The sequence below is a fragment of the Neoarius graeffei genome, chromosome 1 (genome assembly GCF_027579695.1).
Source record: "Neoarius graeffei isolate fNeoGra1 chromosome 1, fNeoGra1.pri, whole genome shotgun sequence".
Lineage (NCBI taxonomy): Eukaryota > Metazoa > Chordata > Actinopteri > Siluriformes > Ariidae > Neoarius > Neoarius graeffei.
This window is the reverse complement of record NC_083569.1, coordinates 24,821,985-24,834,679: the sequence shown is the minus strand read 5'-3', so window position 1 is coordinate 24,834,679 and position 12,695 is coordinate 24,821,985. Positions and strand designations below refer to the sequence as shown.

At 52.6% G+C, this 12,695-nt stretch overlaps 10 non-coding genes across 10 annotated transcripts; 5 read left to right on the top strand and 5 right to left on the bottom strand.

Annotated features, from left to right (window-relative positions):
• Positions 1-105: 105 nt before the first annotated feature.
• On the bottom strand, positions 106-178 carry trnav-cac (transfer RNA valine (anticodon CAC)). Its single transcript has one exon. It is a non-coding gene; the product is annotated as a tRNA-Val (tRNA).
• An 87-nt stretch (positions 179-265) lies between these two features.
• trnag-ucc (transfer RNA glycine (anticodon UCC)) lies at positions 266-337 on the top strand. The gene has a single exon. It is a non-coding gene; the product is annotated as a tRNA-Gly (tRNA).
• A 1,526-nt stretch (positions 338-1,863) lies between these two features.
• Positions 1,864-1,936, bottom strand: trnav-cac (transfer RNA valine (anticodon CAC)). Its single transcript has one exon. It is a non-coding gene; the product is annotated as a tRNA-Val (tRNA).
• An 87-nt stretch (positions 1,937-2,023) lies between these two features.
• On the top strand, positions 2,024-2,095 carry trnag-ucc (transfer RNA glycine (anticodon UCC)). The gene has a single exon. It is a non-coding gene; the product is annotated as a tRNA-Gly (tRNA).
• Positions 2,096-3,625: 1,530 nt separating this feature from the next.
• Positions 3,626-3,698, bottom strand: trnav-cac (transfer RNA valine (anticodon CAC)). The gene has a single exon. It is a non-coding gene; the product is annotated as a tRNA-Val (tRNA).
• Positions 3,699-3,785: 87 nt separating this feature from the next.
• trnag-ucc (transfer RNA glycine (anticodon UCC)) lies at positions 3,786-3,857 on the top strand. Its single transcript has one exon. It is a non-coding gene; the product is annotated as a tRNA-Gly (tRNA).
• Positions 3,858-5,383: 1,526 nt separating this feature from the next.
• On the bottom strand, positions 5,384-5,456 carry trnav-cac (transfer RNA valine (anticodon CAC)). The gene has a single exon. It is a non-coding gene; the product is annotated as a tRNA-Val (tRNA).
• Positions 5,457-5,543: 87 nt separating this feature from the next.
• trnag-ucc (transfer RNA glycine (anticodon UCC)) lies at positions 5,544-5,615 on the top strand. Its single transcript has one exon. It is a non-coding gene; the product is annotated as a tRNA-Gly (tRNA).
• A 1,526-nt stretch (positions 5,616-7,141) lies between these two features.
• trnav-cac (transfer RNA valine (anticodon CAC)) lies at positions 7,142-7,214 on the bottom strand. The gene has a single exon. It is a non-coding gene; the product is annotated as a tRNA-Val (tRNA).
• An 87-nt stretch (positions 7,215-7,301) lies between these two features.
• Positions 7,302-7,373, top strand: trnag-ucc (transfer RNA glycine (anticodon UCC)). The gene has a single exon. It is a non-coding gene; the product is annotated as a tRNA-Gly (tRNA).
• The last annotated feature ends 5,322 nt before the right edge of the window (positions 7,374-12,695 follow it).

Below are 12,695 nucleotides of genomic sequence, written 5' to 3'. Positions count from 1 at the left end.
CTGGTGAAAAGCAAACACTTCCGTAGTTGGCACGGTCAGAGCAGAGATCACAGCTCAGCAGTCACTCAAAAAATAAATAAATAAATAAACAAACCCACCCACCGCTGTTTCTGCCCGGTTTCGAACCGGGGACCTTTCGTGTGTGAGACGAACGTGATAACCACTACACTACAGAAACCTCAGCGCTTGGACCGAGCCGCTGTTGCCTGGGCCTCAAGTTCAGAAGCAATGGCACTTAGGCATCTGTCCCCAGGCCAGGCATGCAGCGTTGGTGGTATAGTGGCTAGCATAGCTGCCTTCCAAGCAGTTGACCCGGGTTCGATTCCCGGCCAACGCACACCCTTTAACGCTTCGTTTCTCTGATGGAAGGCAGAGAGCGTGGCCGGGCACCTGGGAGGGATCGGTTGCTCGTCACTGCCTTGCCAAGGAGGTGACTGAGGGCCGCTCCTTCTGCTTTCCGCTCGCGTTGCATGCAGTCGAATGGCATCGGTTTGCGCAAACCTGGGCGTGCTTCAAGGACGCGGGCGCCTGCGTGCTTGTCTTTCGTTGGCGGCAAGCTGCTTCTTTGCATGTTTTCCACAAACAGAGGACTGCACAGTCACGGTTTGAGAGTCAATAAGCAAATGTGTCTGAATGTTGGCCGGCAAATACTCGTTGAGACATGATGAAGCATTCCAGAGTCAATGCCACTTTGCAGCGGTCTGATGCCGTGTGCAGCCCTGTTGACCTGACCTCACTCCGTAAACGAGCAACGAAGTGGCATTTGAGAACACCACCTCCCCGTGACGAATTGCAATGTCCATGCTTCCACAGCCAACAGAAATGTAGATCGTGCCCGATTTTGTTTTTAAAGCAGCCGTCACGGACCTTGATGGAAAACCAGAGAGGCAGGGAAACCGTGCAAACGAGGTTTTGTCCCGACGGTCGACTGCACCTAGGAGGACATGACAACCACTAAGCTACAGAAAGCAATCCGGTCACGTTAAGCGTCTGTCTTTCTGGCTGTTTCGAGGGTACCTGATTTTAGCAAGGCGATAACTGGACGTTAAGGGAAGCAGAGCTCAAAAGGCAAAGCATGGCTCTGCCAGGTTTCTCAGGAGCGTCGATTCGCTTGTCAGGTGAAAGGGGAAACCACTGCACAGCAGAAAACACGCAAAGCTTTTTCAGCGTCTCGGTTTGGGACTGTTCCAAAAGGCACGGACGGAGCAGAGATCGCAGCTCGCCCTTTGTTCGCCGCCAGGTTCAAGAAAACGAGCAGCGATTCCGCCCGGTTTCGAATCGGGGACCGTTCTCGTGTTAAGCGAACGTGGCCGCCGCTACAGCACAGAAACCACGCGTGTGTTAGCTCTTGCCTGGGCCTCAAGAAGAACACAGATCACGCTTAAGCGACTGTCACGAGGATAGGGGCACGGCCTTGGCGTCGTAGAGATCAGCTGGTGGTCGAGTGTGACGAGGATCAGCACTGAAAAGCGCTGCAACAACATCACGGGAAGAAATCAAATGCCTTGTTTGGACGGGCCAAGGAGATGACTGAGGACTGTTCCTTCCGCTTTCCACGAGCGACGTAAGTAGTTGTTTGCAGGGTTGAATGACATCAGTTTGCCCCTGCGTACGTTCGACCCATGAAGCGGTGAACAACACGGGCTCCTGCGTGTTTTCCTTTCGTTGGCAACAAGCAACAGGTGTATATTTGTCCACAAACAGAGAACTGGAGAGTCACTGTGTAAGATTTGTTCAGCAAATGTGTCCATACCTTGGCTGGTGAAAAGCAAACACTTCCGTAGTTGGCACGGTCAGAGCAGAGATCACAGCTCAGCAGTCACTCAAAAAATAAATAAATAAATAAACAAACCCACCCACCGCTGTTTCTGCCCGGTTTCGAACCGGGGACCTTTCGTGTGTGAGACGAACGTGATAACCACTACACTACAGAAACCTCAGCGCTTGGACCGAGCCGCTGTTGCCTGGGCCTCAAGTTCAGAAGCAATGGCACTTAGGCATCTGTCCCCAGGCCAGGCACGCAGCGTTGGTGGTATAGTGGCTAGCATAGCTGCCTTCCAAGCAGTTGACCCGGGTTTGATTCCCGGCCAACGCACACCCTTTAACGCTTCGTTTCTCTGATGGAAGGCAGAGAGCGTGGCCGGGCACCCGGGAGGGATCGGTTGCTCGTCACTGCCTTGCCAAGGAGGTGACTGAGGGCCGCTCCTTCTGCTTTCCGCTCGCGTTGCATGCAGTCGAATGGCATCGGTTTGCGCAAACCTGGGCGTGCTTCAAGGACGCGGGCGCCTGCGTGCTTGTCTTTCGTTGGCGGCAAGCTGCTTCTTTGCATGTTTTCCACAAACAGAGGACTGCACAGTCACGGTTTGAGAGTCAATAAGCAAATGTGTCTGAATGTTGGCCGGCAAATACTCGTTGAGACATGATGAAGCATTCCAGAGTCAATGCCACTTTGCAGCGGTCTGATGCCGTGTGCAGCCCTGTTGACCTGACCTCACTCCGTAAACGAGCAACGAAGTGGCATTTGAGAACACCACCTCCCCGTGACGAATTGCAATGTCCATGCTTCCACAGCCAACAGAAATGTAGATCGTGCCCGATTTTGTTTTTAAAGCAGCCGTCACGGACCTTGATGGAAAACCAGAGAGGCAGGGAAACCGTGCAAACGAGGTTTTGTCCCGACGGTCGACTGCACCTAGGAGGACATGACAACCACTAAGCTACAGAAAGCAATCCGGTCACGTTAAGGGTCTGTCTTTCTGGCTGTTTCGAGGGTACCTGATTTTAGCAAGGCGATAACTGGACGTTAAGGGAAGCAGAGCTCAAAAGGCAAAGCATGGCTCTGCCAGGTTTCTCAGGAGCGTCGATTCGCTTGTCAGGTGAAAGGGGAAACCACTGCACAGCAGAAAACACGCGAAGCTTTTCCAGCGTCTCGGTTTGGGACTGTTCCAAAAGGCACGGACGGAGCAGAGATCGCAGCTCGCCATTTGTTCGCCGCCAGGTTCAAGAAAACGAGCAGCGATTCCGCCCGGTTTCGAATCGGGGACCGTTCTCGTGTTAAGCGAACGTGGCCGCCGCTACAGCACAGAAACCACGCGTGTGTTAGCTCTTGCCTGGGCCTCAAGAAGAACACAGATCACGCTTAAGCGACTGTCACGAGGATAGGGGCACGGCCTTGGCGTCGTAGAGATCAGCTGGTGGTCGAGTGTGACGAGGATCAGCACTGAAAAGCGCTGCAACAACATCACGGGAAGAAATCAAATGCCTTGTTTGGACGGGCCAAGGAGATGACTGAGGACTGTTCCTTCCGCTTTCCACGAGCGACGTAAGTAGTTGTTTGCAGGGTTGAATGACATCAGTTTGCCCCTGCGTACGTTCGACCCATGAAGCGGTGAACAACACGGGCTCCTGCGTGTTTTCCTTTCGTTGGCAACAAGCGACAGGTGTATATTTGTCCACAAACAGAGAACTGGAGAGTCACTGTGTAAGATTTGTTCAGCAAATGTGTCCATACCTTGGCTGGTGAAAAGCAAACACTTCCGTAGTTGGCACGGTCAGAGCAGAGATCACAGCTCAGCAGTCACTCCAAAAATAAATAAATAAATAAATAAACAAACCCACCCACCGCTGTTTCTGCCCGGTTTCGAACCGGGGACCTTTCGTGTGTGAGACGAACGTGATAACCACTACACTACAGAAACCTCAGCGCTTGGACCGAGCCGCTGTTGCCTGGGCCTCAAGTTCAGAAGCAATGGCACTTAGGCATCTGTCCCCAGGCCAGGCATGCAGCGTTGGTGGTATAGTGGCTAGCATAGCTGCCTTCCAAGCAGTTGACCTGGGTTCGATTCCCGGCCAACGCACACCCTTTAACGCTTCGTTTCTCTGATGGAAGGCAGAGAGCGTGGCCGGGCACCTGGGAGGGATCGGTTGCTCGTCACTGCCTTGCCAAGGAGGTGACTGAGGGCCGCTCCTTCTGCTTTCCGCTCGCGTTGCATGCAGTCGAATGGCATCGGTTTGCGCAAACCTGGGCGTGCTTCAAGGACGCGGGCGCCTGCGTGCTTGTCTTTCGTTGGCGGCAAGCTGCTTCTTTGCATGTTTTCCACAAACAGAGGACTGCACAGTCACGGTTTGAGAGTCAATAAGCAAATGTGTCTGAATGTTGGCCGGCAAATACTCGTTGAGACATGATGAAGCATTCCAGAGTCAATGCCACTTTGCAGCGGTCTGATGCCGTGTGCAGCCCTGTTGACCTGACCTCACTCCGTAAACGAGCAACGAAGTGGCATTTGAGAACACCACCTCCCCGTGACGAATTGCAATGTCCATGCTTCCACAGCCAACAGAAATGTAGATCGTGCCCGATTTTGTTTTTAAAGCAGCCGTCACGGACCTTGATGGAAAACCAGAGAGGCAGGGAAACCGTGCAAACGAGGTTTTGTCCCGACGGTCGACTGCACCTAGGAGGACATGACAACCACTAAGCTACAGAAAGCAATCCGGTCACGTTAAGCGTCTGTCTTTCTGGCTGTTTCGAGGGTACCTGATTTTAGCAAGGCGATAACTGGACGTTAAGGGAAGCAGAGCTCAAAAGGCAAAGCATGGCTCTGCCAGGTTTCTCAGGAGCGTCGATTCGCTTGTCAGGTGAAAGGGGAAACCACTGCACAGCAGAAAACACGCAAAGCTTTTTCAGCGTCTCGGTTTGGGACTGTTCCAAAAGGCACGGACGGAGCAGAGATCGCAGCTCGCCCTTTGTTCGCCGCCAGGTTCAAGAAAACGAGCAGCGATTCCGCCCGGTTTCGAATCGGGGACCGTTCTCGTGTTAAGCGAACGTGGCCGCCGCTACAGCACAGAAACCACGCGTGTGTTAGCTCTTGCCTGGGCCTCAAGAAGAACACAGATCACGCTTAAGCGACTGTCACGAGGATAGGGGCACGGCCTTGGCGTCGTAGAGATCAGCTGGTGGTCGAGTGTGACGAGGATCAGCACTGAAAAGCGCTGCAACAACATCACGGGAAGAAATCAAATGCCTTGTTTGGACGGGCCAAGGAGATGACTGAGGACTGTTCCTTCCGCTTTCCACGAGCGACGTAAGTAGTTGTTTGCAGGGTTGAATGACATCAGTTTGCCCCTGCGTACGTTCGACCCATGAAGCGGTGAACAACACGGGCTCCTGCGTGTTTTCCTTTCGTTGGCAACAAGCAACAGGTGTATATTTGTCCACAAACAGAGAACTGGAGAGTCACTGTGTAAGATTTGTTCAGCAAATGTGTCCATACCTTGGCTGGTGAAAAGCAAACACTTCCGTAGTTGGCACGGTCAGAGCAGAGATCACAGCTCAGCAGTCACTCAAAAAATAAATAAATAAATAAACAAACCCACCCACCGCTGTTTCTGCCCGGTTTCGAACCGGGGACCTTTCGTGTGTGAGACGAACGTGATAACCACTACACTACAGAAACCTCAGCGCTTGGACCGAGCCGCTGTTGCCTGGGCCTCAAGTTCAGAAGCAATGGCACTTAGGCATCTGTCCCCAGGCCAGGCACGCAGCGTTGGTGGTATAGTGGCTAGCATAGCTGCCTTCCAAGCAGTTGACCCGGGTTTGATTCCCGGCCAACGCACACCCTTTAACGCTTCGTTTCTCTGATGGAAGGCAGAGAGCGTGGCCGGGCACCCGGGAGGGATCGGTTGCTCGTCACTGCCTTGCCAAGGAGGTGACTGAGGGCCGCTCCTTCTGCTTTCCGCTCGCGTTGCATGCAGTCGAATGGCATCGGTTTGCGCAAACCTGGGCGTGCTTCAAGGACGCGGGCGCCTGCGTGCTTGTCTTTCGTTGGCGGCAAGCTGCTTCTTTGCATGTTTTCCACAAACAGAGGACTGCACAGTCACGGTTTGAGAGTCAAGAAGCAAATGTGTCTGAATGTTGGCCGGCAAATACTCGTTGAGACATGATGAAGCATTCCAGAGTCAATGCCACTTTGCAGCGGTCTGATGCCGTGTGCAGCCCTGTTGACCTGACCTCACTCCGTAAACGAGCAACGAAGTGGCATTTGAGAACACCACCTCCCCGTGACGAATTGCAATGTCCATGCTTCCACAGCCAACAGAAATGTAGATCGTGCCCGATTTTGTTTTTAAAGCAGCCGTCACGGACCTTGATGGAAAACCAGAGAGGCAGGGAAACCGTGCAAACGAGGTTTTGTCCCGACGGTCGACTGCACCTAGGAGGACATGACAACCACTAAGCTACAGAAAGCAATCCGGTCACGTTAAGGGTCTGTCTTTCTGGCTGTTTCGAGGGTACCTGATTTTAGCAAGGCGATAACTGGACGTTAAGGGAAGCAGAGCTCAAAAGGCAAAGCATGGCTCTGCCAGGTTTCTCAGGAGCGTCTATTCGCTTGTCAGGTGAAAGGGGAAACCACTGCACAGCAGAAAACACGCGAAGCTTTTCCAGCGTCTCGGTTTGGGACTGTTCCAAAAGGCACGGACGGAGCAGAGATCGCAGCTCGCCATTTGTTCGCCGCCAGGTTCAAGAAAACGAGCAGCGATTCCGCCCGGTTTCGAATCGGGGACCGTTCTCGTGTTAAGCGAACGTGGCCGCCGCTACAGCACAGAAACCACGCGTGTGTTAGCTCTTGCCTGGGCCTCAAGAAGAACACAGATCACGCTTAAGCGACTGTCACGAGGATAGGGGCACGGCCTTGGCGTCGTAGAGATCAGCTGGTGGTCGAGTGTGACGAGGATCAGCACTGAAAAGCGCTGCAACAACATCACGGGAAGAAATCAAATGCCTTGTTTGGACGGGCCAAGGAGATGACTGAGGACTGTTCCTTCCGCTTTCCACGAGCGACGTAAGTAGTTGTTTGCAGGGTTGAATGACATCAGTTTGCCCCTGCGTACGTTCGACCCATGAAGCGGTGAACAACACGGGCTCCTGCGTGTTTTCCTTTCGTTGGCAACAAGCGACAGGTGTATATTTGTCCACAAACAGAGAACTGGAGAGTCACTGTGTAAGATTTGTTCAGCAAATGTGTCCATACCTTGGCTGGTGAAAAGCAAACACTTCCGTAGTTGGCACGGTCAGAGCAGAGATCACAGCTCAGCAGTCACTCCAAAAATAAATAAATAAATAAACAAACCCACCCACCGCTGTTTCTGCCCGGTTTCGAACCGGGGACCTTTCGTGTGTGAGACGAACGTGATAACCACTACACTACAGAAACCTCAGCGCTTGGACCGAGCCGCTGTTGCCTGGGCCTCAAGTTCAGAAGCAATGGCACTTAGGCATCTGTCCCCAGGCCAGGCACGCAGCGTTGGTGGTATAGTGGCTAGCATAGCTGCCTTCCAAGCAGTTGACCTGGGTTCGATTCCCGGCCAACGCACACTCTTTAACGCTTCGTTTCTCTGATGGAAGGCAGAGAGCGTGGCCGGGCACCCGGGAGGGATCGGTTGCTCGTCACTGCCTTGCCAAGGAGGTGACTGAGGGCTGCTCCTTCTGCTTTCCGCTCGCGTTGCATGCAGTCGAATGGCATCGGTTTGCGCAAACCTGGGCGTGCTTCAAGGACGCGGGCGCCTGCGTGCTTGTCTTTCGTTGGCGGCAAGCTGCTTCTTTGCATGTTTTCCACAAACAGAGGACTGCACAGTCACGGTTTGAGAGTCAATAAGCAAATGTGTCTGAATGTTGGCCGGCAAATACTCGTTGAGACATGATGAAGCATTCCAGAGTCAATGCCACTTTGCAGCGGTCTGATGCCGTGTGCAGCCCTGTTGACCTGACCTCACTCCGTAAACGAGCAACGAAGTGGCATTTGAGAACACCACCTCCCCTTGACGAATTGCAATGTCCATGCTTCCACAGCCAACAGAAATGTAGATCGTGCCCGATTTTGTTTTTAAAGCAGCCGTCACGGACCTTGATGGAAAACCAGAGAGGCAGGGAAACTGTGCAAACGAGGTTTTGTCCCGACGGTCGACTGCACCTAGGAGGACATGACAACCACTAAGCTACAGAAAGCAATCCGGTCACGTTAAGGGTCTGTCCTTCTGGCTGTTTCGAGGGTACCTGATTTTAGCAAGGCGATAACTGGACGTTAAGGGAAGCAGAGCTCAAAAGGCAAAGCATGGCTCTGCCAGGTTTCTCAGGAGCGTCGATTCGCTTGTCAGGTGAAAGGGGAAACCACTGCACAGCAGAAAACACGCGAAGCTTTTCCAGCGTCTCGGTTTGGGACTGTTCCAAAAGGCACGGACGGAGCAGAGATCGCAGCTCGCCATTTGTTCGCTGCCAGGTTCAAGAAAACGAGCAGCGATTCCGCCCGGTTTCGAATCGGGGACCGTTCTCGTGTTAAGCGAACGTGGCCGCCGCTACAGCACAGAAACCACGCGTGTGTTAGCTCTTGCCTGGGCCTCAAGAAGAACACAGATCACGCTTAAGCGACTGTCACGAGGATAGGGGCACGGCCTTGGCGTCGTAGAGATCAGCTGGTGGTCGAGTGTGACGAGGATCAGCACTGAAAAGCGCTGCAACAACATCACGGGAAGAAATCAAATGCCTTGTTTGGACGGGCCAAGGAGATGACTGAGGACTGTTCCTTCCGCTTTCCACGAGCGACGTAAGTAGTTGTTTGCAGGGTTGAATGACATCAGTTTGCCCCTGCGTACGTTCGACCCATGAAGCGGTGAACAACACGGGCTCCTGCGTGTTTTCCTTTCGTTGGCAACAAGCCACAGGTGTATATTTGTCCACAAACAGAGAACTGGAGAGTCACTGTGTAAGATTTGTTCAGCAAATGTGTCTGTAAGATTGTATGTGTGTTCTCGTGCATAGCTGTACTGAACTTATGACCCTTTCACACCCTGGTAAACGTGCATAATCGCGAGAACATACTCTTTTATTTTCTCTGTACCTTCTAGTTTCGCTGAAACCACATTCCTGGTTCCTCCTGTTCTAGGGGGTGTATGGTCTGCTCTTTCATGTATAATAAAAACGACTCCTTATCTGGCGAGTTGACCTTGTGCCCCCGAGCCCCTTACTTATCTTGTCACGCAAGCTTCTGATGTATATAAACCCTGCTCTCTGTGTGTATCACTGAGCAGTGCCTGAATAAACCAGATTGATTTAACTCGTGTGGTTTGTTTCAACCCTGCTCCAGAGCGCTCTTACGTCAACGCATCTGAACTGAGACAGACACAGGTTCTAACAATTTGGTGACCCCGACGTGATACTCTCAATCAGGTAAGACATGTTTGATTGACTACCTGGTTGGCAGTAGTTTCGTAGTGTCCTACGGAGGACAGTTTTCCCTGGTTCGAGTCCAGGAAGAGCGCGCTATACAAATTTGTACTATATTTGTTGTCTGTTCCTCTTCAGATCCGTTTGTTGTCATTGTACGATGGGAAGCTCGTTCCCTAAGCCTGCGCCAGGGGAAACCCCGGCCGAATGGATGACTAGGTGCGGTTTTGCTTATTATGTTTCTCCCTGGCTCGATAATTTGGCAGGTTGGACCGAGGCCAACCCTCAAATTCCTTCATATCCTCGTCAAGGTACATTCGATCCTGGTTATCTTGCATCAGCCTATCGCATGATTTATGAGGGATTAGGGGACCCCGGATGGGATCGCCCGTATATGCGGTAAGGATATGCCAAATGGTATGATATGAAGAAGATTTGGGATAATTTTAAACAGGCTTATACTCCCCGTTCAGTCCTGAAATCCATCCCGAAGCCTCGGGCTGCACCCGTCACCAAGGAAACGGAGGAGGCGGCGCTAGGAAAATCCAAATCTCATTCTGCTCCTCCAGCCTCGTTAGATAGTAAACCTCCACCTTATAGTAAGGCTGGAAAAATTACTGGTAAATCGCCGTCAGCTGTAAAAACGATTCCTAAAATATATCCGTCCTTGGCTGCTGTGTCTGCGTGCCCCCCCCCCACGGTTGACAGAGGGCAGCGTCCCGGAGGGATAAAGGGTGCGCCTGCATCAGCCAAGAACGGCAAAGACGAAGAAAGTAGTGACGATACCGATGATGACACTGATGATGACGATTGGGATAATCCCGACGATGTGGGTCCAGACGCCGGCTCGCGTCCTTATCCGCCACAAAACGCTGCTTGTGTATGGGTCGCAAAGCGCAGTGGTATTGATATAACTCCTCCGTCCCCGTCGGCTCTTAAGGACATCATCTCGCTTCTTCCGTCACCCGATAAGCCCTTGTTTTTTGTTGATCAGTTAATTAATGTTTCTCGTAATTGTCAGCTTACGGGAGCTGATTACCGGTTTATTCTGCAAAATAAATTAGGAGGCGCATATGATGAGACAGCCCTGTTAGAAAACGTTCAGGTTCTCGCCCCCGTCAATGATCAAGCTGAAAATATTAAGGAAGAGTATGAAGGGGATGACGGTCGCCCGCGTCGGCGCACCGTGACTACCTTCTTTTGGAAGGACACGCCGGACGCGCTGCAGCAGCTTCGTGAGCAGTTGACGCGATACCTGCTCGCCTTAAAACAAGCAAATAGAGACCTGTCACAGGTCACTAACTGCAAACAGGAGCGTTCTGAGCTGACGTCGGCCTTTTGGAAACGCTTTGGGGAAGTTTGGCAACATTTGGGAGGTCTCGAACTCAATTTGGCAAACCCGAACCCAATGTTCTTGTCCACCTTTTTGTCTAATTGTCGCCCCGAAATACAGAGCGTTTTAAAACATCACTGGAGTGACCGGAATAATCTGGTCCTCCGCCAGGCCGGGGAGCGAGTACGCACGCTGGAGAGCGATGGTCTCCTAGACTGTAAGATGAATAAAGCATGTTTATCTGTTGTGCCGGGCGGACGGGTGGATGGCCGACAGGAGAGGGGTCGCCGAATGGGGCCGCGCGGTGGGGGAGGGAGGAGAAATGGAAAGTGCCACTATTGTGGAAAAGAGGGGCACTGGATAAGAGAATGTCATGCGAAACAGCGAGATGAGCAGGAACGCGAGAAACCCGTCATGCGCGCCGGTTCAAGCCCCACAGGGCAGAGAAATCCTGCCCGCCCATAGGGCTGCCCTCAGAGCGATGAAACCCCGACCGTTGCTGTTAAATCTTTTATTCAGCTCCCCTCTTAACGAAGATCTTCCCACTATTGTTTTATGCCTGGCAGGGACTGAATATCCTTTTTTACTCGACACCGGGGCTACCATGTCCTCAGTGGGGAGGGAATATGCGGGTCCTTTATCTACACGGTCTGTAAGCTCTGTGGGAATAGAAGGGGTTCCTTTCCATTCCAGTTGCACGCCCCCCCTTTCTGTTACTTGTGCCCTTGATCCTTTACTGAAGTTTTCTCACTCCTTTGTATGCATGCCTGATTGCCCTTTTAACCTGCTTGGACGGGACCTCATGAGCCTCCTAGGGCTCTCTATTTCTTTTAGTGGCTCACACATGGTTGTTGACATACCAGACGACACTTCGTCGGCTGCTCTTGCCCTCACCTCTCTTTCTCTCCCCCATAACCTTCTCAATGCTGCTTGTGCCGTTACCTGCCTCACACCCTCTCTTTCTGATCTCCCAGCTTCTCTTTGGGCGGAACATAAGGACGAGGTGGGCTTTGTTAACTGTACCCCTTACGAGGCGGTCATTAAACACTCTTCGCCAGTATATGTAAAACAGTACCCCCTTTCCCCAGCTAAACTGTCTGGCATTGATGATGTTCTGTGTTCTCTCCTAGAGCAAGGTGTGGTTGTTCCCTGTGTCAGCCCTTATAACACTCCAGTGAACCCGGTGCAGAAGCCCAACGGCACGTGGCGTTTCACCCAGGATTTGCGTAAGATTAATGAGTTAATTATCCCAGTCGCCCCATTAGTTCCAGACGTTCCCTCTCTTATGGCCTCGATTCCGTGTGAACATGCGTTTTTCTCTGTAATTGATCTCTGTTCTGCCTTTTTCAGCGTCCCTGTGGGCCACGACACGCAGCCCCTGTTCGCTTTTACGCACAGGGGAAAGCAGTACACATGGACCAGGTTACCCCAAGGATATGTCGATTCCCCCGCGGTTTTTACAGCCGTAGTGAGGGACGCCTTGGCCGATTTGTGCCTCCCCTCGGGCTCCTCCGTGCTCCAATACGCGGATGATCTTCTGGTAACGGCGGAGGACGAGGACCTTTGCGCTAAAGCCACACTCGCTCTCCTCTCTCTTCTGGCGCAAGAAGGTTTCAAGGTCTCACGAACTAAGCTTCAGTTCTGCCTCCCCACTGTTCGATATCTGGGTCACGATCTCTCCCAGGGCTCCCGCAGGCTCAGCCCCGAGCGTGTGCAGGTCATCCTAGACACTCAGGTGCCTGCCACCAAACACGCCCTCATGGCTTTTCTGGGACTTATCAATTACTGCCGCCAGTGGATTCCTGACTGTTCCACCTATGACAAGTGTCTGCGCTCTGCAATTCTGCACTCGGACCCTTTGACTCAGCCCCTGGTGTGGTCTGATGAGATGCTGACGGCCTTCAGGGCCTTGAAACAGGCTTTATGCTCGGCCCCTGCTCTCGGACTTCCGAATTACCGTTTGCCGTTTCATTTATATGTGTGCAACCAGCAGGGAACTGCGTCTGGGGTTTTGGCGCAGGAGCACGGGGGGGGTATGCGGCCTTGTGCGTTCCTCTCTAAAACTCTTGATTCTGTGGCACAGGGTCTCCCTGCTTGCCTCAGGGCGGTGGCTGCATGTGCTGTCATGGTCACGGACGCTGA